The 24967-nt window shown below is 37.5% G+C and overlaps 1 protein-coding gene across 1 annotated transcript in view; it reads left to right on the forward strand.

The window, feature by feature from the left end:
- The window catches only part of CDH2 (cadherin 2), a 229986-nt gene that overhangs the window by 93604 nt on the left and 111415 nt on the right, over positions 1-24967 (forward strand). The window lies entirely within an intron of this gene.

Consider the following 24967-nt stretch of genomic DNA (forward strand, 5'->3'; position numbering starts at 1 on the left):
TTGTGATTCAACCACTATTGGATATAGAAATTTAAGGCTTAATCTCTATTATCTCAATGTTCTAGTTGTAGGCAGAGTGAAAAGGAATAAAAGGATTATTTTTTTTCTTCCCCAAACTAGTAAGATATGTGTTGTATTAGAAATATTATGCTGGCTTCTGGGCATTTTTGGGCTATGATGGATACAAAATTCTGTAGTACAATAAAAGAAAATTTGTCTTTTGCCCTCAAGTTATATTTTAGCTTTCATTAAGTTCTTATCTACCATAAGGTTGGAATGGGAGAGCATTTATAGCATTGCCGTCAGTTTGCTGGAATTCAGTACAAGCTACTCTAATAAATGTATACAGAGATGACTTTTTAATTTTGTACTAAAGGAGAATTGTCCTCTGTGGAAGGAAGGTTATCGCGGTAGCATCTGAGCAAATGCTTGTGGATGCTACCTGTGGGGAAGAAGCTAGGGCCCTCAGTGTTCTCGCTAGCCAGTGGTATGACCTTGGAAGATGGTGCAGTCATTTCTGGCCTTCATTTGTGCTACAATGAAGACATGAACGAGATGGGTGAGATTTTAGCCTTCTTGCTTTTGAGGGGCCTTGGAATCATTGACCAATACACAATCCATACATTAGCCAGTACCACACATTTGTCACTGTGAGACAAATTAATTTAGATGTTATTGAGAGTACTGAATACACATGTATTTAAAAGCATACTGAATGCAAAGTAGTTTTTAGGCATTGTCTTAGTCAGCAGATGCAAAAAAGAACAATTACTAATATGTGGAGGGCCCACACACTTCTGTGTTGGTGTATAGTTCTGTTTTGTTATAAATTAAAAATTGATCCTTGTATTCAAAAAGAAAAGGAGCCACTAGACTAATTGATTTTCAAGGTCCTTGACATCTATGGCATCCAGTAATTTTTCGAAGTATGCTGACTGCACTTTAGTTTCTCATCACTGAAACCTCAAATATTTACTAAGGATGTAATAAATCAGTTTAAAGGAGCAAAATTCACAGTGGATATGGAAGATTCAGCCAAACATGGATCTGAAGTTTGGCAAGCTCTATGGAATCAGGCTCTGTTCTGTTTACCTCTGTATTCCTGGCACCATTCAGGTACCTACAGGTATAAATATTTGTTGCTGAATGCATGTCTTGGAATAAGACCTGGTCAAACGTACTAACTATGATTTTGGCTAAACTTACTTTTTAAAATCTTGCTTTAAGAAAACCAGTTACAGATTGGACCAATTAGGAAATGCATGAATTAGATATAAACATTTGCTTTAGAAAAGATTATTGGACTTGAACAAAATTGCAATTGAAATTGCTTTAAATTACTTAAGTAATTTAAGGGCTTTTAAAGTGTAACTCTATTTACCCATCATCAATTTATACGTAAGTTTTTGGTTAAAGAAAAAAAGATTATGGAAACTAGACAACCCTTGTATACAAGGCATAATAACCATTTAAAAATTTCCTTCTAGGAAATATTACTGACTGTAATGATTAACATGTGAAGACTTTATAATGTGAAGAAATGTATGTGATTGGTTATTGTAAGTTGTTGCTGGCTATTATTGTTAGATATTTCTGTTGTCGTTATTATCTAGAAGGAATTCCATTGTGTTTATCACTTTTTTGAGATCCTAAAATCTATTTTTTCTAGAAAATTCTTATTTGATGGTGTCCTCATCTGGTAAAGAGTCAAAGATCTGGGTTTGTCGTTTAGGTTTTCATGAAGTTTCTGTATATTCGTTCTTTATGATAAGCAGTATTTTCCAGTGTGCTAGGGTTGAATGACATGTAAAGGAGATGTACTCCTGATGAGCTCTGTTCTCTCATTTCTGTTCTACTTCTATTCAGTTATGAAAAAGAGAAAATGAATCAAACTAAGTCACAGTGTGTAGGCTTTTGTTTCCAAAGCTCTTTAAGAACGGCTATTTTGTAAATTATACTGAAGTGTACTAATCTAGATGTTAATTCTTTTTCAAGTCAGCTTTGGTTTCCCCTTGAATTGGCACTGTAGTCTTTTTCTGACACCCAGCATAGAATTTGTATTTTCTCTTCTGATATGCAATATCTGTTTCCACTCATTTCACACTTTGGCTTCTTTGCATGGTGGCTATCTTTTGCTATGCATAGAAGGCCCCCAGTTTAGAAACACTTGACTTGCTGGGAAGGTGGCCGTCATGGAACACGCTTGCCCCCTTAGGAACCCTTTCAAACCCCTGCAGGTGCTGTTGCTCCTAGAAACCCTCTTCCTCTGTCCATCTCCTTTGGGAGGTGCCTAGCTCACCAGATGCCTCTGGAACCCACTTACACCCCAGGACATTTCCTCCCCATCACCTTTAGGGTCTGAAAGCTTTCAAGCACATGAGGTTGGAAGGCAGAATTGCAAGGTTCCTTGTGCTGTTAATTCACTCTGCTCTAGTTTAGAAAGGGTATCTGAGCTAACTTGGAGACATCCAAATGATTTTCAGTTTAATTTAAATGAAAAAAAAAATTACGGTTCAAGTGTCAGATTGATAAGTTAACATTAAGAGTCATTTGCATGTTCAGGGCTTATGTATATTTTATTTCTCACATTAGATTTTGAGTCTCAAGGGGCAAAGACTGTGCCTACAATGATTTTTGTTTGTATCTTCAAAAATGAAATTGGCTTTTTGAGTATCAATATATTCCTTCCCCAAGACAAGTAGAAAAAAAAAATTACACTTTAATCTGATGTGAAACAGCCTCCTTTTTCTTTAACCTATTTTTGTCAGTGTAATGTTGCAAATTAGTTGCTTCTCACCCATTAAGCTTAATTAATCAAGGTGGTATTTAATTTTCTCTGACTTACTGTCTAGTTTAATATTTTCACCAAGCAGTCTAGTTACTGAAGGGTCATCTTTCCATTTGACAAATCAAGTATATCTATTGAGGAGCTTGTCTGTGTAAATTTCACATTCACTCCCTCTTTGTGGGGAGGAAAAAAATGGGGAGGGAGACAGTAAAAAACTGAGAATCTGAATCTGTAGCGTGGTTTGCCTGTCCTTTATAATATAGCTATAATTTCCCTGTCCCTGGACTCCCATCATGAAAGTTTGGTCGGCCTGATTTTTATTTTGTTTTCTTTTTTTTTTTTTCTTTTGAGTTTCTGAGCCTATGAAGTTTGGAGCAGAGGTGAATATGTATGACAGTAGAACATGATGACAAATGATATTGCCACAGTATTTTTAATATAACAATATTCTATCAAAGGAATACAAATTTGGATTTTGAAGTATGGGAAGAAGGATTTTTATTTTCGTCTTAACTCAGTGTAACAAAAAGCTTGGTTGAAGACTGTCCCAGAAGTAAAAACCCAGTATATCTAACTGGTGTCATTTCAGGACGGCAGGATGCCAGTGGAGTTCAGCCCCTGCGGTTTGTTTGTGTTGGCATGCTGTCATGTATAGAGGGCATTTTAAAGTGTTCTGGCATAAGAGAGGAAGAAGACGCTTCGAGTACTTTAACCTGGTAGAACATGTGCTTTTGCTTTCTTTAGGCAGAGTTGTTGTGTTTACATCTTCGTCCGTCATCATGGCATGGGGAGAACCGCTTTGTGCTTTATCATGCTTCTCTTCACACAGATGCACAGCCCTTTGTGTGCTTTGCATAAAACTTGTCTTTCATCCTGCCTTTTGTATCTTTCTCAAGGAAATTGATCTCATAAAGAATGCTATCAAATTCATCAACTGATAGAAGGTAGCATTTCAAAGTATAAGTAAAAGACATAAAAAGGATGCAATCGTAAGCTTAACTGTCTCAACAGAGCTATGTAACAGAAAATATTAAATTCGGCCTGCCTGCCATTCAGTCACTCTGGGCATAACTAGCCAAAGAATTTCACAATGTGGATAACCTCCAGCCCTCTGACTGTATGCAAAGTAGGAGGCCTGAATGAGAGCATTGTGTTATAAAACCTTAAACTGGAGCAAGACTTAAAAAGCCCAATCTCTCTGGTTATTTTGGACATTCAAATGCTGTCTAAGAGAAGAGAACTCATTATGACTCAGTTCCGTTAATTAGACGTAAATTACCATCTTTTGTCTGATACAAAAGAAGGTAAAGGGAACTCTGCAAGACCAGAGGATACAGAAATTCTAATGAGATGAGCGCATAGGCTGGAAACTGAGTGAAAACAAGAAGCCATTCAACTAGAGGCAAGCCCCTAGTGTGTCTTGTGTGTGAGCAACAAGCAAAAACATACATATATAATTTTGTCCAGATTCATATACTATTTAGAACCATGGTCAGTGTCCCCAGAGAGCTCACAGGGTTCTGATTTTTGACAGGATGTGATGCTGACCCACACAGAAAGAGTCTTCTCCTGGGTACACTCTGAAGATTTTTGTTAGGTACACAGCCTTTCTCAGTGGGAGACCATAGGCCTCTAGTGTGATTGAATGATAAATAAATGGACCTTTTACTTAAAAACAATGAAGGCTTAATAAAGGAAATTAGCAAAGTTTGACCAAAAGGCTTAAGTAGTAGAGGAAATATTTAAGCATAACAATAACTGAAGAACTATAGAGTTCTAATGCTCAAAAGGACTATCCGGTAGTTATAAAACTGAAAAGCTACTTCATTAGGATAAGAAAATAGTGTAATAACCCCGTTAATCCCTTCTTTAGAACAGTATAAACACATTTTCTTAATTGTATCAATTTCTCAATTGCAAACCAGGTTGTTCCAGAGTGAATTTAGCTGTATTGTTGCTACCTGCTAGAAGGTTGAAGTTCTCTCTTGTGTTAGGCGAAAATTAACATGGTCTCAAAGGTCTTGTATTCTGGTCACTAAATGTCATTCCTTTTTAAAACAGTGGTGAGCATGATGCCAGATGGATAATATTTTTATTCTCTTTTAAAGAAGATGGGTACAGTGGAAGTTACCACTGTACTTCCACTGTATGCGGTGGATGAGATTAAAGGAACTGGTCAAAGATAAAGAAACAGTTATTTAGCTGCCCCATAACCTGGGTCCTATGGCATTGACTATCATATGATTAGTTCACATGACCTAAATACTAATTTCATAGGAAATTATAATATTGCAGGTAATTAATGATTTGATTCATTCAGCACATTAAGTACTTATTAAGTCCCAAACACAGTGTTACGCACTAAGGATTCAAGGATTACTCTGACGACTGTAGGACTGAGAACAGGAATATAGAGTAGAGGACCAGACTGAGAAGAAAGCTGAAGTTTTTCACCAGAAGTGTGACTTTGAGATGCTTATGGACATGACAATGTCAGTCAGTACCAAGTAGGTATTTCAACATGATTTTCTGAAGATGGAGGTTAAGTGTTGTTAGCTGGAAAGTCCAGATGTAGCAGTCACCAGTGGGGAGTTGTTTGTTGATCCTATGTGGTAATGGTTGCAATCATACAAGGTGAATGCCAAGAGCCATGATATGGGATGATGCCTTGGACTTAAGATTTGAGAGGCAAGATGGGAATTAGGATACTGAGGTGGAAAGCCATGCATGTGCAGAGGAACAGGGTGGAACAGGTAGAACGCAGTGCTTGCAGTGCTGTGCTTGCTAGGCAGGGAAGTGTCTTTTCTCAGTATGTTTGAGTTGGGGGAGATAGAATATATGTTTGCATAAGTATAAGAGAAAGAAAGAGACTGCAAAGTAAAGCTGAGAACACTAAGATAAGGTTGTGGCGGCGGGGAGGCATAACCATATTTTAAGTTCATGGCTGTGTACAAGGGAAGTTTAAAGAGAAAAATTAAAAAAAAAAAAGGACTGAGGATGATAATCTGTGTCTCTAGAGGAAGTCAGGGTCAAGAACTGGATTGGGAAGTAAGTCTCCAACAGGGGGAGTTCCTCCATCTGTAGTCACGGAGTTAGAGATGGGTGTGGCTATCTATACATATAGCGTATTTTAGATAGAAGAGTAGAGTGGGGGATTCAGCTTTGACCAGGGCTGTTGGCCTTCATCTTTTCAGGAGAGCAGGAGATAAATCACCTGTGAGTTTGTCCAGAGCCTTGTGGCGGTCTAGAATAGTGTCTGAGGGAACTGAGAAAGTGCTGTACCAAGGACAGCTAGAAAAATACATTGTTGCTGGTTACCAGATTAGGACTCTAGTCATGGACTGGAGGAGAAGCACAGGACAGTTTTTCCTCCAGAAGCTTTCAGCTTCCTGCATCTGAATGAGAGATGGTGCTTTGCTGTATTTATCCCAATTTTAGGGTTTCATTGGGTGGGTGAGGTTGAAGAAACCGGTCAAACAGAAAGAAATGGTTGTTTAGCTGCCCCATAAACTAGAAAGAGCAGGCTGGGACTTTGATATTTTATGGGGGTGTGTGTGTGTTTTTTGTTTGTTTTTGTTTTTGTTTTTTCATTTTGCTCTGCATGTTTCTTCCAAGTACTATTGCTTTTCTTTGAAACAGTCTGAAAACTGGCTTTCTTTTGCTATGTGACTTGGAGAAACCAAGTCAAGAGGGAGATTCTCTGGCCATTTTTCGGAAGCTTGACCACAGAAGACAAAAAAGCAACTCCTGAAATGTTGGTGATATTTTAACTATTCTTACTATTTTGTACTATTTTGTATTGTATCGTCTCATAAAAACAGAACAGCAAAGAAAGAATAACATGAAATAAGGAAATTCCTTTCCTGTTGTGTTAGAGCTCAGTGACATTTTTGCAGACTGCCCCATTGGATTTTATCCTCAGCGTCGCTTGCGAGTTCTCGGCAAAATAAAAATGATAGGCACTGCCTGAGTGATTATTTCTAAAAGCACAGAGGCTAATAGGTATATGGAGAATTAAGTAAATCAGATTTGTGTATGCCAGCTCCTGTCACCAAGTATTGTATTATTGGGGTTTGTTGATTTGAATTTGTCAGACAAAACTCTACATGGCTGATTTGCTTATTGGCTGCCCAGGACAGACATCAGATCATATGTGAACCAAGTTAGACACAGCTCTCTAAACTTGGCAAAATTGCTCTCCGCTGAGCTCAGCAAGAGAGAGATAGAACTCAGTAAACTAAAATACTTACCCTCCCAACCTCATGTGAAAATGTGACTGTGAGGAGTTGCTCACAAGCCACCATAATGTTTTTTCAAAATACTGGATGTAGGACAGTGATTGTTAGCCCTGGCCTGGTGCTAACTAGTCCTATTTCTGTTTGCCTCAGCAGACAAACATGAATTCAGTCAACTTATGGTATGCACATTTATGTTTTAAATTAACCTTAAAATTCATCATACCTTTTATGATTGAGAAAGTGTATTCACATTGATCTTAAGTAAGATATGGAAAACTAGTATACTAAATCTTGGCCTGAATATAAATAAGAAAAATCTGGATGCTAGTACTTAGCGAGTAACTAACTAGCTTTGTGACCTTGGAAAAGTCACGTACCTCTGAGATCTTAGTTTCCTTATTCATAAAATGATCTTTAAGGTCTTTTTCAAATTTTAATAATTCTTTAAATTGTGCTTGAAAGATTTTTAAAACAGTTTTTTTTTTTCTTGATGTTTTCTACTCAGTCCAATGTGGTCCAGGTTTTTCCTGGCGCAAGAGTGCTGTGATCAGTCTGTAGCTATTCATGTTTCTATTGGATCAAAGCCTTTCATTGTCTTCTTCGTTCTGTTTACCAAGTGATTTTTGGCTATTTGTCTGTTCATTAATGTCTTCAGCATAGGGTGGACTGGGACAATAAAATACAAAATTCAGGCAAGGCACTACTGCAGTCTTGGTCTGATGCTGAAAATGAGTTTCTTGGGGGGTATTCTCTTTAGTGACTTAATTAGACTATCTGTGTCTGCAGTAGCTAATTGAAAGAACAGCTCTGCAACCAGATCAACAGCAACCAGCGTGTTTTACCAGGCCTCTTCCCTAGGAAGTCCATAGGCAAGAAATTGAGTATCAACATTCTTTTATGCTCAGTTAGCATCAACTGTTACTTGCTTTCAGGATGATCAAAAGGTATTTTTAAACTCTGCTGCTTCAGTTCACTGTGAAGAACACAAACCCTAACCCTGTGGTCACAGATGAGGGTGGGAAATAACCTTCTAGTTAGTACAACCCAGCCTTCCACCACTGCTGAAATACTTTTCTTAAGAGATGATAGTGGGTATTGACAGCATTTCCTGTTCTTTTTCTGTGTCTCCTAAATAATGCATTTTTTGAAAGTATATTTTCATTATATTCAAGAAACCAAAGCTCAGGTTCAATTAAGGCAGCAACTGTTTAAGTAAACAGTTGTTTATTGTAAAATAAAATAAAATAAAACAGTATTTTATGACCACATAAAACAACATGTATAATGCACCATTTTATGGTCTAATATAAAATAGGATTAATGAGATAAGAACTGCTTTCTGAATCTTTGAGCAATTTGTAGGAAAAATGTAAATTAATTTTTGGATGGGGTGCCTATTAAAATCTCTGATGTGGCAGAAATACTCAGGAATTTGATCTTCTTTTATTAGGCTGGCTAACCTTCGTTATGATGTCTCTAGTGAAGAAATGTAACCATGCCTATAAGTATTATGTTGCCTATTATATGTTTGTTTATTTAGAGTCTTGCTGTGTCAGCCAGGCTGAAGTGCAGTTGCATGATCATAGCTCATAGCAGCCTCGATCTCTGGGGCTCAAGTGATCCTCCTAACTCAGCCTCCAGAGTAACTGGGAATATAGGCGTAAGCCGTTACACTTAGCTAATTGTTTGTTTATTTATTTATTTAAAGAAACGAGAATATCCCTGTATTTCCGAGGATGGTCTCTAACTCCTGGGCCCAAACAATCGTACTGCCTCTGCTTCCCAAAATGGTGGGAGTACAGGCCGTTGTCCATTTAAACACTTTTTACAAATCCTAAATTGACTGTGATTCTTATAACAGGAAAATATTATTAGATCAGTTATTTTTTCACACAAAGTTTGTCAGTAGTTTATAGCAGGATTTTACGAGGCTGTGAACTTAAGCTTGGACTTGATTATGTGACTTGAAGAGCTTACACTGAAAAAGGATGGTATTCAAAAGATGACAAGGAGGAAAATGCTACACTCCTTCCTTCCTTGCTGGCTTATGTGATATAATTTGATCAGATGAAATACCCCATTCTAAAATGTGTAAGCTTTGACAAGCATTATTGACATATGTTTTATTATCTTAATGCTAACTTATATATGAAGTTCGGTAGCCTCTGAGCCAACCATTAAACGATTGTCAACTTATGATAATGCTGCAGCATAAGAAAGGGTCAGTTTTATAAATGCAGTATCATCGTTGCTCAGGGAAGTCTTACGGATGATTCTGAAGCCAGATGGTATTTTCTCCATTGAGCAATGTTACACATAAGTGAAATAATAAAATTATGTATTTGATTTATATATGGCAAAAATTTACTTTTGTTGGATGTCCAAGAAATGGATTTATAATATCATGACTTGCTAAATATTTTCAGATAAAATATTACTACTGGCTTGTAAATGACTTTTAAAGTAGCCTGTTTGTAGGGGAGTTTCTTATAATTTTAAACATTTTCTGAAAGTTGCTCCTACTATCTAGCTATCAGTTATTTGCTTTTTTAAAAATGGATTTTCTCAGACTTTCCAGGATAAATGAATTAATGGACGTTTATTTTGACTGGTACTTTAGGAAATGCTTCAGTGTATATGATGGGATCTGCCCTAAATGGTATGAAGTACAGCTAGGGAGAATCACTAACATAAGTAAACAGTTTCAAAAGGCGGTACTTAATATGCTAAACTGTTAAGAGTTAAAGGAACCTAGAAAAGGAGAGCTTATCCCAACCTAGATGAATGAAGAGCATCTTGGAATGGATCTTGAATGATGAGACTCTGTGTAACTAATTGCTGTGGTGTACAGGAAGTCATGCAAGGTCCTTAGCGTATGGCTGAGCCTCACAGCAGCCTCTTGTGAGATGAGAAAGCCAAGGCTAAGAGTTTAGTCATTTCTCTTGATCCCATAGCTGGCTGCTCAGTGGGCTGCTTGCTTCTGGGCAGAGAAGACTTGCAAGGTGGAAGGAAAGGTGCCGACTTAGCCATGACCGTGCTTTCTAGTAGTTAATAGGTGCACTAAGTGTATAGAAAATCTGTGCATTACAGGAAATCTCTTGTAAGCAGAGGCATGGGCCTTTTCGAGTTTCGTTAAATATTTTTCTTTGTATTACAAACCATTCACAAGATTGTATCTGAAGTGGAATATTACTGAGGATCCACGGTGCTCAGTAATATTAGCTGATTGAGTGAAGGAGTATTGCCTCTTTCCCAGTTTACTGTATAATACTTAAATTAGATTGGTCATTTGTTTAAATTTTAGCATGAGCACGATTTAACAAATAAGCTGTAAGCACCATACAAACAAAATAAATTTAAACTCTGTTAAGATTTATGGTAATTTATTTCAGCATTTTTTGATAATCAAAGGTTTCAGGGTTTTTTTAAGTATTTCTTTTTCCTCTGTTGTCTTATGATTTGTTAATTTTTGAAAGACCTAGTTATTAAATATGGGTGGTGTCATCTTACAGCCTCAAAATTTAGAAAGCAAGGCAGCTTTAGAGCAGAAACCCCTTGAAAATGTAAACTTGCATTTTAACATAATTTCTGTGGAATTTTAATTTATTTTTGACTGGGAATAGAGGTTATTTCAAGTTGCCTTATTAAATAGGAAGTGAAAACAGATATCTAAATTCTAGTGTTGTTCGTGGTTTTCAGATCATTGCTGTGAGGCCTCAGTCTTGTGTTGGATTTCAGGCAGTGACCTTCCTCTTTTATTGCTTATTCTCTCTTTGGCTGTAAAGCCAGTGTCATTTTAGTTTTTACTTTGCCCTCAGGGTCTTGTCTTTCCTCCACCTTCAGGTAAATTAATTACTGGCACATTCCTGTTTCTCTTTTGAATATCAGCCCTGTGTCCTCTTCTGAGGAACCCCTCATTAGTCACTGAAAGCTCCTCAGGATCTCTGGATCATACTCCAGTAATATTATTCTGGAGACTTTCAATTTATGTGTTAAATGTAAGAAGACATTTTTCTGGCCTCTTGTTTTCCCCTACTAAAATTATATTTTTCTGCTTTAAAAAAATTGTTTGGCCGGGTGTGGTGGCTCACGCCTGTAATCCCAGCACTTTGGGAGGCCGAGGCGGGTGGATCACCAGGTCAAGAGATTGAGACCATCCTGGTCAACATGGTGAAACCCCGTCTCTACTAAAAATACAAAAATTATCTGGGCATGGTGGCGTGTGCCTGTAATCCCAGCTACTCAGGAGGCTGAGGCAGGAGAATTGCCTGAACCCAGGAGGTACAGGTTGCGGTGAGCCCAGATCGCACCATTGCACTCCAGCCTGGGTAACGAGCGAAACTCCATCTCAAAAAAAAAAGAAAGAAAAAGAAAAAGAAAAATTTTTCATAAAATAATGGGTCAATTGTAAAAAATTCAGTTAAGTCCCTATGATCACATGGCACATGTTTTCTGAGGGGGGCTGGAATATACCTTTAAAAGCAGTGACACACTACGCGCCAGAACAGAGTTTACATCAAAAGGCATTACTGTGACAATGCAGATCCACGGTTTCAGGACAAGTGTTCTGCTTAGCAGGGCTCTCCCCTTCTCAGGGGCTTGTCATCTTGCCTCTGATTTGATAGCAGAACTGGAATTGAGAATCTTTGCTCTTTAAACCGTTAACCACAACATCCATTTTTGCTTTGCCTTTTTATTTTAAAATAAATTTATCTTGCAAAGGAAAAAATATTCAGTGGGTTTATGAAACAAACCTGTGACCTCTTAAAGATTTGTACTTAGCTATAGAAAAACCAGTAATTGGAGAGACCCCAATACAGCTGAATGTGTATTCTGATTGTTTATAGACAGGACTCAGACCCACACAGGATTGAAAGTTATTTAAACTTTACACTGTGCTCTCCTGTAAAGTATTACCTTCTGCAAGTATTGCATTCTAAGAATTAATAGAGAAATTTTAAAAAGCAATAGAAAAAATGTTGAGAGAGCAAGGGCTTTTGAAATCTGAAGGGAGGATGAGAAAAAAACACTTAATCATATTCATGGATCATGGTGAGGGGAATTATTTTTTGCCACAACTATATTTTGAGAAATGATGCTAAGCATAGGTTGGAATTGTAGACAATTTAGATAGCTAAATGTTAGACGATTTTACTGTTTTATTGAGCAAATATTTGTTGAGGATTTACTAAGTTGCTAGGTACAGAGTTTAATAAGAAACATTCCTGAAGACCTAAGGAACCAAACAAGATAAGCAAATAATGACAGTTCAAGGTAGGCTCTACTCTGATTAGTGTGTGGAGGAATGAGATTATTACTGTGAAGAGGAAAAGTCCCTTTCTAAGTTACCACAAATGTGATTGTTCAATCAAATGTGAAATAAGCATGCCCACAGTGGAAGAGTGAGCAACACACTTTGTCTACGTAAATGACTGGGGCTAAACTGCTGGGGAAAGAGTATAAAAAACTCTTACTGTGTGGACATGTTTTATTAGGGTCTTAAAAGGTAATTAGAAGTTTTTCAGCTAAAGAAGGGTATTTCAGGCCCCAAAAAATTCATTGTGCAAATGCATAGGTGCTTGGAGGAGCACTGTATTGGAAGGGAGAAGGTAGTATAGATGGAATATCAAATGTGAGGGAGGTGAGGCAGGCAGGGAGACAAGGTCAGAAAGGGCCAACACTGCCACTCTAAGGAGTTGGTACTTTGTCCCGAAGTCAGAAATAGCATCATTGCCCTCCATTGCCTCAGTATCCCAATAAGTCACCAACTATGGCCTCTGCTGCCTTAATCCATCTTTAGTTCTTCCCCAACACTCACCTTTCTCATTGCTGAAGTTCAGATATCCTATTATTTTTTTCAAGACATTGTGGTTAATGAATCTCCATTTTCATTTATATGTGTACATCACCTCTTTGCTTATATATATTAAATCAGTATAGTGTTTGTCCAGTTCCAGGAGGTCAACAGCTGATCAGGGTTCTCTCAGTGCTGGAGAATCCTTTCAGTTAACCTAGAGAGTTCTGAGACACAAAATGTATCTTGAGAAGCATATTCTAAAATTTTAACTTTGAAGTTTGTTTTCATCTCAAGCAGAAATGGCAAAGGAATGTTATCTGTCCTGCATGAAGGACATTTTACAAATAGAATATGTTCTGTGGGAGGGATATCTTCTGATACAAAGTTTATGTCCAACTTCGATGTTGATGAAGCTGTGGTAAAAACTGGTCCTTGCAATAGCCACAGATTTGATTTGGAATTTAGAATTTTGCAAAGCTTCCATTTTAATGGAAGAAGAATAAATGTTTATGATCACTTCTCCATGTGGTAAAAACAGGTCCTTGCAATAGCCACAGATTTGATTTGGAATTTAGAATTTTGCAAAGCTTCCATTTTTATGGAAGAAGAATAAATGTTTATGATCACTTTTCCACTTTTCCTTTTCTTTTTCTTTCTTTATTTTATTTTTGTTGTTGTTGTTGTTGAGACAGGGTCTCACTCTGTTGCCCAGGCTGGAGTGCAGTGCCACAATCTGAGCTCACTGCAACCTGTACCTCCCTGGTTCAAAGTGATTCGCAGAGGTTGCAGTGAGCTGAGATTGTGCCTCAGCCTCCCAAGTAGCTGGGACTATAGGCACATGCTGCCACACCCAGCTAATTTTTGTATTTTTAATAGAGATGGGTTTTGCCGTGTTGGCCAGGCTGGTCTTGAACTCCTGATCTCAAGTCATCTGCCTGCCTTGGCCTCCCAAAATGTTGAGATTACAGGCATAAGCCACCATGCCCAGCCTTTACTGTTCCTTTTCTCTGGGAGTAGGATAAACATTTTGTAATTTGTTTTTATTTTTTGTGCTTAGTCTTCTATTTTGGAGGACTTGTAGACTTAAAAATTACGACATTTCTGGGATTTCAGAACACACTGACTGATGCCTTGATCTAATATATGCAGGAATGTTCAGATGTTCTTGTACTGATTATTTTTCTTATTAAAGGATTTCTTTCAGTCTTATTTTAATTTCTGATCTGATAACATCTTCCTTTGTAAATGTTCATGTTGCTCATTTAGGAGGTTCTGTAAATCTTTGATGTAATTCATTCTTTGACTGTTAGCTCCGAAGATTATGATTTCTGCCTATAAACTTCTTATTGTAAACAAGCAGAATAGTATGCCATTACTCACTAGTTGGCTTTTATCAGTTTTAGTAGGCTTAAAACAGCAAGCAGTGTGGCCAGTGTTCCAGAAACAGTAACTATTTAAAATAGGAAAGGCAAAATTAACATTTATTACCAATTTGGCTATTTGATGAAAACTGTTTAGTACCCACTTTTCTTTCCCTGCATACTAAAGTAGAAGATGAATAGGTGCTTCCATAGTTGATGACGACGAATGATTAAGATAATTACGCTAATGATAAAGGCAAATTTTTATCAAGGGCAAGTGACAGCTACTATAGAGTACTTCCTATGCATTGTCGCATTAATTTTCACACTCTTGCTTTTCCATCTATCACAGATTTGCAGAGTTATTTTATTTGGTTATAATTTTGTGAGATAGCTGATAAATTACTCCACACATTCCTGAAAACAATGTTTCTCAAGCTTGATAAATGAAAAGGGCCTCTTTTAGTTAGGATTTAAATTATATTATGACAAACAGGTAAAATGTAAAACTCATTAAACCTTTATTGTAATATATGTCTCATATAGTTTCAAAACCAAAGTAATTTTAAGCACGCACAAAAACCTAAAGACGCAGCTGGGCATGATAGCTCATGCCTATTCCTAGCACTTTGGAGGGCTGAGACAGGCAGATCACTTGAAGTCAGTAGTTCAAAACCAGCCTGGCCAACATGGTAAAATACATCCCTACAGAAAATACAAAACAAAACAAAAACTAAAGACCCATTAAAACTGGAATTAGAGAGTTAATTTAATGTCATGGTTAGTAATGTTTTATTGAAAATAACGTTGCACAGTTATGCTGGGGGTTTCAGCATTCTTACATATGCATGTGTCATGACAGCCGAGTTTCCTCACTGCTTTCCTTACTCAAACTAGCCGACACCTTCATGCAGCATGGAATGGCCTCATTTGCTCTTTGCTTGAGAAGTGAGTATCATCCACATATTAGGTTCACCTTTACATGATTACTCTGTACCTCCTTGTTCATGTAAATACAAATGGTTATTAAGTATTCTTGTTAACTTCAAAAATTATTATATGAATAAAAACCAAAAATTAATTTAAAAATTCTTGCAGAGAATTTGGTCTCTCAGAATTTTGGGGACAGATCTTCCTGCTTCCCACCACCTCTGACATGCTAATGAAATTAATACAATGTAAATACAAGATAATGAATGGCTCTTTGTGTGCATTATCTCATGGACTCTTGCAGCAACCCCAGAAGCAGCATTGTCTGGTGAACCCTTTTTTGCAGATAAGGTTAATGGACCTTGGACATAGTAAGTAAATGCCTCCCAAAGTCACGTGGCTAGTAGAAAATCAAACTGATTTTGAACCCAGATGCTTTCACTACAGAGCCTGTAAAACCCCTGGTAGAAGCCTGATTACTTTGTCAGTTCAATAAATATGTTTAACATACCTGTGTACCAGGTACCAGTCCAAATGCTTCTCATACATTATCGTCTTTACAAGAATCTCAGCAGAGTAGATTCTATCATCTGCCTTTAGTAAGCTAAGAGGGCTCAAAGTCACCCTTTTAATAACACTCTCCCCCACCTTAAGAGATACAAAAATGTCAATACTCATTGTAAAAGACAGTTTTAAAAGCAGAATTTAAACTACTGTCTTTATTTTCTGTATCTTCAGGGCTTCATTTACAATTTTCAAGAAAAACTAAGAGATCCTATCTTTATGTTGATTTTTTAAAAATAAAAACTCAAAAAACGTCATTAGAACATGAGCCTGTTAAGCTTTTTAAAGGCCCCCGTTATATGTGAACGTCAACAATAGATACGAAATAAATACCTTGTGAAATGAACTTCTCTACATTGAAAACAAGTTGGGTCAGTAAATTTTTTGGCAAATTTATCAGTGTAGTAAATATTTCATTTGCTAATAGGGCTGTTTGGAAGAAGATTTGTTTATACTAGAGAACTGAAGGAAATGTAATCCAAATTACAGGGATGATGATTCTCATTGGTATTCTGGCAGTGTCCTCTGTGTTATGTGTATCTACAAAATGATTATATTTTGAAAAAAACACTGTGCCACTATCTATGTAATTTATGTGACATTATTGACAGTTGATATACTGACAGCCAAGACAGTAATAAGGACTGTAGCTGAGTGCGTATGTGCAATACATATGTGTGTATATAGAGCTACACATACACACAAAGGCGTGTGTGTAACCCATGACTCCTAGGGTTCATACACTTTTGAACATCGATGGATTTTTATTTTGAGTATATGTTGTCACTCTTATGTTCAAGTACTGCTTTGCATAAAGCAGAAATTATTGCCTTGTGTATAAACAACTATTTAAGATTATTTTGTTGATTACTTTTGTCTGAAGAATAATGCATTAGAATAGTCAGTACATCATAAAGCTTAGAAAGCCTTCCTGCGCTTTGTGTAAAAGTTGTATGGAAAATTGTTGGTTGGTTTGTTTTTAGTCTCTATTATTTGGACATACATTCTAATCTAGTTTATTATTCAAAACTCTTTAATTGATTACTTGCTACATTGTAGAGGAAAACAGTGTTTAACAAGTGTTTAACAGAATCCATGACCTGATGGAACTAGTGGGAGAGATAGTTAACAAGTACATGATCATAGATGGTGGTAAGGAAAAGGACAGAGAAGAACTGTGCCAGGTAGAGTCTTCTGGCTTGAGTAGGCCTCTGTAGAGGGGGATGGGAAGCACTGACGAGGAAAGACAGAGCCACATGAATACGGGCACTCCAATGCAAGACGAACACAGCACTGCTTAGAAGCTGAAAGGCATGTGGTATGGTGGTCACATAAGGCTAGTGTTGGGGAAAGGTAGGTGATTAGCCTGGACAGGCAATGGGCTCTTTCTAGCATATAAAGAAAATTCAGCCAGACCACCTAGGAACACACCCATACTCAAGAGAGAGGTAGAAGAAAGAGACTGATAAGGAAGAAGCACAAAAATGGGAGAGAAGAAGGAGAGAATGAAAACCTGATAGCTTGGAACTGTGTGCATGAGGAGAGGGAATTTCAAGGTGGAGCTCTGTCAGTTGTTGCTGTGTTTTGACAAGAATTCTGTAGAATCATTGACCATAGCAATCAGGCTTAAGAGGTCACTGGTGACCTTATCAAGAGTAATGTCATTATCTCTATTGTAACTTGAGTCCTAGGATCTTAGAAGAGTTAATTGTATCATTAAAAGTCTCATAAACCTAGTCATTTTTTCTAATGGAACTGTCCTAGGCATATTATTGCCACCTTTAGGGTTAATAGCGTAATCCCTAAGTGTGGAAAGAAACCAAACTGGGGCTAGAAGGAAGCATGAACGGGGAGAAAGCATTACTCAAGCCACTGCAAGGAAATGGATAGTGGACACAGGATCATCTAGAATACCTAAGTGACAGTATTTATCTTAAGTAGCTTAGAAACAAAATTACTGGGTTGCTGATTAAGAAAATGCAAGCCAACTTGTCCAAATGCCAGTGGTTTGTTAATTATTTAGCAATAAAGTAGGTCTAATTCTTAGCCTGCTTTCTGGCTAATGGAGAGATACGAAATGGAGGAAGGGAGTGAAGGTCAGACTTGGGCAGTCCTGGGAAGGTAGAGGTCGGCCTCCTGTTCTCAGTGCTGTGATGATGGTGTGACAGTTATACTGACAAAGTGTCCCTCCCACCAGCCTTCTCTACTCCCTGCATTCACTCACACTTTTCCTGCTTGACTTCCTGCTTCATCTCCAAGGAGCAGAGTGGCTTTCTGACTAGTACACACCTGCTGTTTTGCTCAGCAGCACTTTTTAGTCTGTCCCTTTAGGAACCAGCACATGCATATTTTCCCAGCTCTTCCTCTTACTCAAAAGAATTGGAAAAAGACAGAGAAAGGGAGGGAGCAAAAATTGGCAGAAAATGCTGAAAGAAAATGAGTTTGACAGATTTGTTCAGTTCTGGATGCCTGTCTTCCTGTTTCTTAAATCTGTCAGAAAAGCTCAGACCCTGCCCCAACAATTAATAAAATGCTGAATAAAATCCCCAAGGCCACTGTGTGAAAAGAGAGGAGATACACATCATTTTCTCCCCAGATTATCAGAGGGAGATCATGCAGGCAGAACCAAGACACAAATCATTGTCTCCAAATTATTGGCACAAAATCGTATCAATGCTTGGGGTTTTAAAACAGGTGGGCTAATATGGAGGAGAAAAAATAATTGAAAAATAGAATGTCTCCTGAATAATAAATAAGTAAAATTGAGTTGTAATTTAATTGGAATCTTACCACTGATGGATTGCCTGTGATTCCTGGTGTGACATGGCGTGCTGTTTACCATTTCTTGACCCACGGCCTCACTACCTGTTTGTCTCTCCTACATTTATCTCGAGACGTTTAACTACTTGTTTATACTTTGTTGTCTCCAGTTGCACCATGAATTCTGTGAGTGCTGGGAACGGGCGTACTGCCCTACCTCATGGTGCCCAGCTCATGGTAGGTATTCCAGAAGGCTTTGTTGTCTGGTCTCATGAGGTGTCCAGCCCTGGCATGGAAAACAGGCTAGCTATATTCTCTTCTCAGATGCGCTGGCTGGGCAGTTTGCTCACCATCGTGTCCCTGTCCCCTTTTTGTGTTGGTTGATCATAGTCTCATGGTATAGGAGACAGCCTGGTGCCATGGAATTAGAGCATCTGACTTGGAATCAGTGACACCCCAGTGCAAATCCTACCTCTGCTCTTTAGCAAGTATTTTTCCAAGCTTTATAGCTAAAACAGGGATAATTATACCCATCTCATAGGGTTGTAATATATGGTTCAGATGCGATAATAACTATGAAAGCGCTGTACAAATTATAAAAGTGGTGTAAGATGGAATAACACTAATTGAAAATACTATACTTTCTATGCAGCTTTTACGCTTGGCAAACCTTATATAGACAGGGTAGTTTATCTATAAGTTTAGCATAAGTTTCCTGCAGAATTCCAGCTCTTTTCTAAGCCATGTTCCCAAATCACATTCCGATCTTCACCCTATCTATCATTCTATGAAGATTGGATTGACTGTCTGGTTGGTTGCCATGTTTACCAATCTATTGATGATTTGCCTTTGTTTACTAGGCTTCTTGTGGATGTCAATACGCTGGAGGCCTTAAAGTGGACTTTCACATTATCACATTACTTTGGTGAGGGCATGTGGCAGGAGCTACTTATATTACATTTTGGTGTTTTTTGAGATTGAGTCTTGCTCTGTTGCCAGGCTCACTGCAGCCTCCACCTCCCGGGTTCAAGCAGTTCTTCTCCCTCAGCCTCCCAGGTAGCTGGGACTACAGGTGCGCGTGGCCACACCCGGTTAATTTCTGTATTTTTAATAGAGAAAGGGTTTCACCATGTTTGCCAGGATGGTCTTGATCTCCTGACCTTGTGACCTGCCCACCCTGGCCTCGCAGAGTGCTGGGATTACAGGCGTGAGCCACTGTGCCCTGTCTATATTACATTTTTATAGCATTCCCAGGAAAATGGTACCTTGATGAGAGTTTCTGTTGGGGTAGAAGGTTAGACAACCAGTTTCCAAGATGCCTCCAGAAAAATTGCAGCGTCAGCACGGAATGCAGTTCAGGGTCATTATGGTGGTGACTCTGTCTCCCACATAAAATATAGTAGATGCCTTAATGTATGTTGTATTCTGGGGGCAGCTAATTCTCTCAGTGTGTGCTCATAACATAGGTATCAAGTCTGGGAGAGCCCAGGGACTGCATCCTGATAATATATAAATGAGATAATAAATGTTGTTCTTTATTTTTAAGATCTGAGGGAGGAATGTTTAAGGTAATCCACCTGAAAAAGGCTAAGGTACCCTGGAAAGCAGTGTTAAGGTGAGTTGGTTGTCACCAAGTCTGTTGGTTCTGGGTACTTGAAAGTTGGAATAAAAGAAAAAAAATGGGATTACTATTATAGAAAGACTTCAAAATGAAGAGGGTAGTTCCTTGGGAAGACAGAAATTTGTCATCCATTGAGTCAGAGTGATACGGCAAGTTCAGAATAAAATTGATTATTTTTTCCACTTACAGAATAATCATATATACCTTTTCAGATTTTTGCCTCAAACAAAGTTTGAAGAAGCATGTCAAATTCTATGTAAACAAACCAAGGAAAAGTTGGCATTACAATGTGATCACATTTCCAAAATTTAAAATGCTGACATTTAAAGATATGTATAAAACTTTGTACACAAGTTGTGAAATAATGTGCATCTCTACTGTGTCAAGTTTAGTATAGTTTTAAAAGTGGTTAAGATGAATTAATTTTCGTGGTGATTCCACTTCATATAGTAAACAGATAGGTATACTTTTAATTTAATGTTTAGTCTGGAATTAAGGGAGAACTCCAGGAATATGCCCCCTATGGAATATGTGACAACCTTGTGTTTTTCTGTTTTTCAAAAATGACAAAAGAGAAAGAATAAAGATGGTTTATTATGTGGTAGAGAATGACTTTTCCATTCTCTATATAATCTAAGGTTTTTATGTTATTAAATAGATTGAAGATTGAACAGCTTTTCAAATGCAGAGTCCCTATCAGGTTGTGTCTACCAGTTAATGAAATAGCATGGGATCTAGTTCTCCGTGGTTGAGTTAGTTCTTGACTCTATAGGTCTTAAGTAAGAAGGCATTTCTTGTCAACCCTCTTAAAACCAAGTGTACTCTTAAATCTGATAGCACTGCATGAGGGTCGCTAATGTTACTGTTTTCATGTGTCAACATCAAGTGTCAATAGTCAAGTGTCGATAGTCTCGAACAAGGCTCAGTGAAACTATTTTGGTGATACTGTTAACACATCTTCCACTTTCAATACAGAATATCTACATTATAAGCTATATGAGTAAATTCAGTTTATTTTTAATTTTTGATAAGTTTTGTACTAATTAGGAACATTTATTCGTGTATTCCATCTCAGAATATTCAAAGGGGTGTTGATAGAGACATGAGTGTGTGTGTGTGTGTGTGTGTGTGTGTTAATTTAGCCTTTGAGCTTTAGCAGTGCATACTGCCAAGTTCTTAGGTTTAGACTGTTTGTCACCTTTGTATTTATAGATAGCCATTGTTCATGCTATTAATGTTGAGAATTTATAGCTAGCAGCTCTGGTATTTTTATTTCTTCTTTTACTCTTCACTTTCCAAGTCTGAAAAAGCTGTTTGACATCGTTGGGGATTGGGATCTTTCTCTTTGCTCCTTCACATTTACTCCCTGCCCCAGAAGGCTGATTTGTCTGGACGCAGCAGTGGGATCCTCCCTTGCCGTCTGTTTCTGAAAGAATGTGCCAGTGAGAGCCTTGGCAGAGATTGGAGGGAGAGAGGGGGTGAAAATCAGAATGTTTATTATTCTGTTCTCCTTACTGTGGTGTGGTTTTACACTGGTGTCACTATACTACATTTGGAGTTTTATTCAACTTTATTTTGATAATTCTTTACATTGCATTAAAAGCATCAATTTCTAAATAGTTAAAACTTTACACTCAGAAATAGTCTTGTCTCATTTTAACTAGACAATTTAGCATTATAGAAATGAGAAAATTCGAGGCCCACATGAAATGATAGACCTTACTTAAGAATATTAAAACTTGAGCCTAAGGGACATTCAGTACTTTTGACCATGATCTTGAACAGAAGTAAATTATTTTACTTTGAGGAGAGGTTGCTTTATATGCCTTGCTTGGATGAGTATTTTTAGTCAACAAAGTAAAACAAAATAAGAGATACTGTTTTAAAAAATCAATTGGAAACAACCCAAATGCCTATCTACTAATGAATGGGTACCTAAAATGTAGTATATCCATCTAATCGAATATTATTCAGCCATAAACAGGAATGAAATACTGATACACACACTACGTGGGTGAAACTTGAAAACATTTTGCTAAGTGATAAAAGCTAATCAGAAAGGACCGCATATTGTATGATTCCACTTGTATGAAATGTTTAGATGAGGTAAATTTTACAGAGACAGAAAGTAGGTTAGTAGTTGCCTAAGGTTGGGTGGTTGGGGATTGGGGTTGGGGAAAGGGGTAAGTGGAATGGGAGGTAATGGCTGTGAGGTGCAGGGTAAAGTACACATTCTAAAACTGGTTGTGGTAATAGATGTACAGCAGTGAATATACTAAAAGCCATTGAATTATATACTTTAAATGAGGGAATTGTATATGTGAGTTATCTGAATAAAGCTGTTAAATAGTCAGTGACACTAGAAAATTAAAAGTAGGCCGGGTGCCTTGGCTCACGCCTGTAATCCCAGCTACTCAGGAGGCTGAGGCAAGAGAATTGCTTGAACTCGGGAGCTGGAGGTTGTGGTGAGCTGAGTCTTGCCATTGCACTCTAGCCTGGGCAGCAAGAGCAAAACTCTGTCTCAAAAAAAAAAAAAAAAAGAGAGAGAGAGAAACATAAAGTAAAACCAAAAACACAAAAGTATATATTTTATAATCTATATGAGCATGCAGATACTTACTTTCAGATTTAGTGAAGGTATTATAAGTTGCTAATTACCAGGAAGTATATAAATCCCGCAATCTATTTGTTAGTACATATGTGGAGTTTGTTTTCCCTGTAGTTTATCAAGTTTTGTTTTTATAGGTTTGTTTGTGAGAAGAAAGACCCAAATAGAAAACTAAATTTCTATATATTCTTATTTTAGGGCTTTTATTTTGAGTATTACTTAAAATTTACTTTTGGTTTTTATCTTTTGTGAGTTTTGCCAGTTCTTTCACATTGGAGGAGTATATACAGAAATGATGCAGGAGTTGAGTCTAGTGGATACTAAATATGCTCATATTGTGGATCTCAAATTGTAACAATAAACTTTTTTGTTGTTGTTGTTATTCACAGATTAAATTTTTTACCATCTAATCCACTGGTAAAACTTACACTTTGTACAATTCAGATTCAGCTTGACTATAATAGAAATCATTATTCAAACAGTAGAATAGTACTAGCTTTTCAGTGGCACCTAAACTAAAAAGAGAATTAGTAAAATGATTTTAATTACATGCTTGTCTGCTTGATAGGCAGGAAGAAAAGGAGAGTTTTGCCTTTGAAAAGTGAAAAGGGGTCTATTTGGAGGAGGTTGTCAATACAATTCCATGCATTCCTATCAAGAATTACTCTGAAAATTCTTGATGCATTAAACATAAGAGCCTTTGTTCGAACTCTTGTGCTAAAGGTAGCAACCTTAAAATCTAAAAATACTCTGATTAGATACCCAAGTTTTACTTTAATGATGTAAAGTCAGTGTTTCTCTTTATGAAATATCTGCATGTTGAAATTCATATGTAATTAATTTTGAAGATACAATGATTTTATATTTAGTAAAATGTCTGCTTTGGCTAGTTTTTTCTTCTTCCTATGTGCAATTGAAATATGTGATTTAGTTCAGTCCATTTTAGTTTCAGATAAATGTTTTGAACTTACCAACACCTTTTCAAATGGTTATATCAGAGGGCATTATGACACAAATGGACATGCCAGTCTTAGAACATGGCCAGCTCTTGAATATTTGATGCACAAATAGAGAGAATGGCAAAATGCAGCAAGAGCCCTGTCATCCCCGTGGCTCCACCTTCACTGGAAAGCCCCAGTGAAGTACCAAATCTGGATGCTTTCTTTGTCAGATTTGGTACATATCTGGGTGGATAGTTATCAGAGCCTAGGGAGACTGCAGTTTAATGTTGTGGTCGTCTCAGAGCCCCTAGCATTTACGTTTGGCATTGCCTATAAGAAATAAAGGGTAGCGATTGTCCTGCTTTGCTGAGTCATTAATCACCTTACACCTAAGGGACTACTGAGATTTTTTTTATGCTTCTCAGATATCATTCTCCTGTGGAATTTTATCATGTTCTCCTGTGGAATTTGATATTGGAGAATTAGACAGGATGATGATGATGATAGCAATGACAATGACTGTGAAAAATAGGATGATGTAATATTTCTTATAAAGTCAGTACTCTGGACAAACAAGAAACCAATTCTACTGCTAGTTACCATGGATTTCCTTGAAGATTGACAATGACTGGATTATCAGTGTAGCATTCCTGGAACTTGAGCTAGTGTCTGGGAATGTAGAACAGTAATCCCTCTTCCATATTAGGAAAAGGAAACATATATAGTTGTAAAAGTAGGCCTTTAGAAAAATCTTTTTATTACAGTTGCTGTAGATGGGATTCTTCTTAACATGTAATGACCCAAGTGCCTTTTTTGTTAAGACATCTTTGGTAATTAAAATTCTGTTTTTGAATACTCATTCATCACCCTACCACATGTATCCTGATAGGTGGGTGTTATGTTGTATATATTATCAGCTGTGATGCCTGATAGACTTGGGACCCTAGCTTAGGGTTAAGAGATGTTGTCACATCTCTTAACAATGAAATGTCAACAGGAGATAAAAAAACCCTTGGTGAGTGAGTTTCTGGCTCAGTTCCCAAGAGTTACCCTTTATAAGAAAGACTGAAGAGTGTTGCATTGAGCTACAAGCTGGGATAGTTACTGTGAATCTAGTTTTTTAGTAGCCACTGAGCATGGTACTTGTACTACAGCTTCATTTGTGACTTCCTTGGACATGAGAAATCTTATGATGGTGAGCAGCTTCTGGGAAGGAGAGGGAAAATTTATGGTCCTTGGATAGGACAAGCTGAGTGAGGCAGGTTTATCATGAAGCTAGGGAAGATCAAGGTTCAGGACCCCTCACTTTCAGGCCCTGAGTAATGGGTTTTGCTGGAAATTATTTTAAAGTGTCCCAGG

The sequence above is a fragment of the Saimiri boliviensis genome, chromosome 13, assembly GCF_048565385.1.
Source record: "Saimiri boliviensis isolate mSaiBol1 chromosome 13, mSaiBol1.pri, whole genome shotgun sequence".
Lineage (NCBI taxonomy): Eukaryota > Metazoa > Chordata > Mammalia > Primates > Cebidae > Saimiri > Saimiri boliviensis.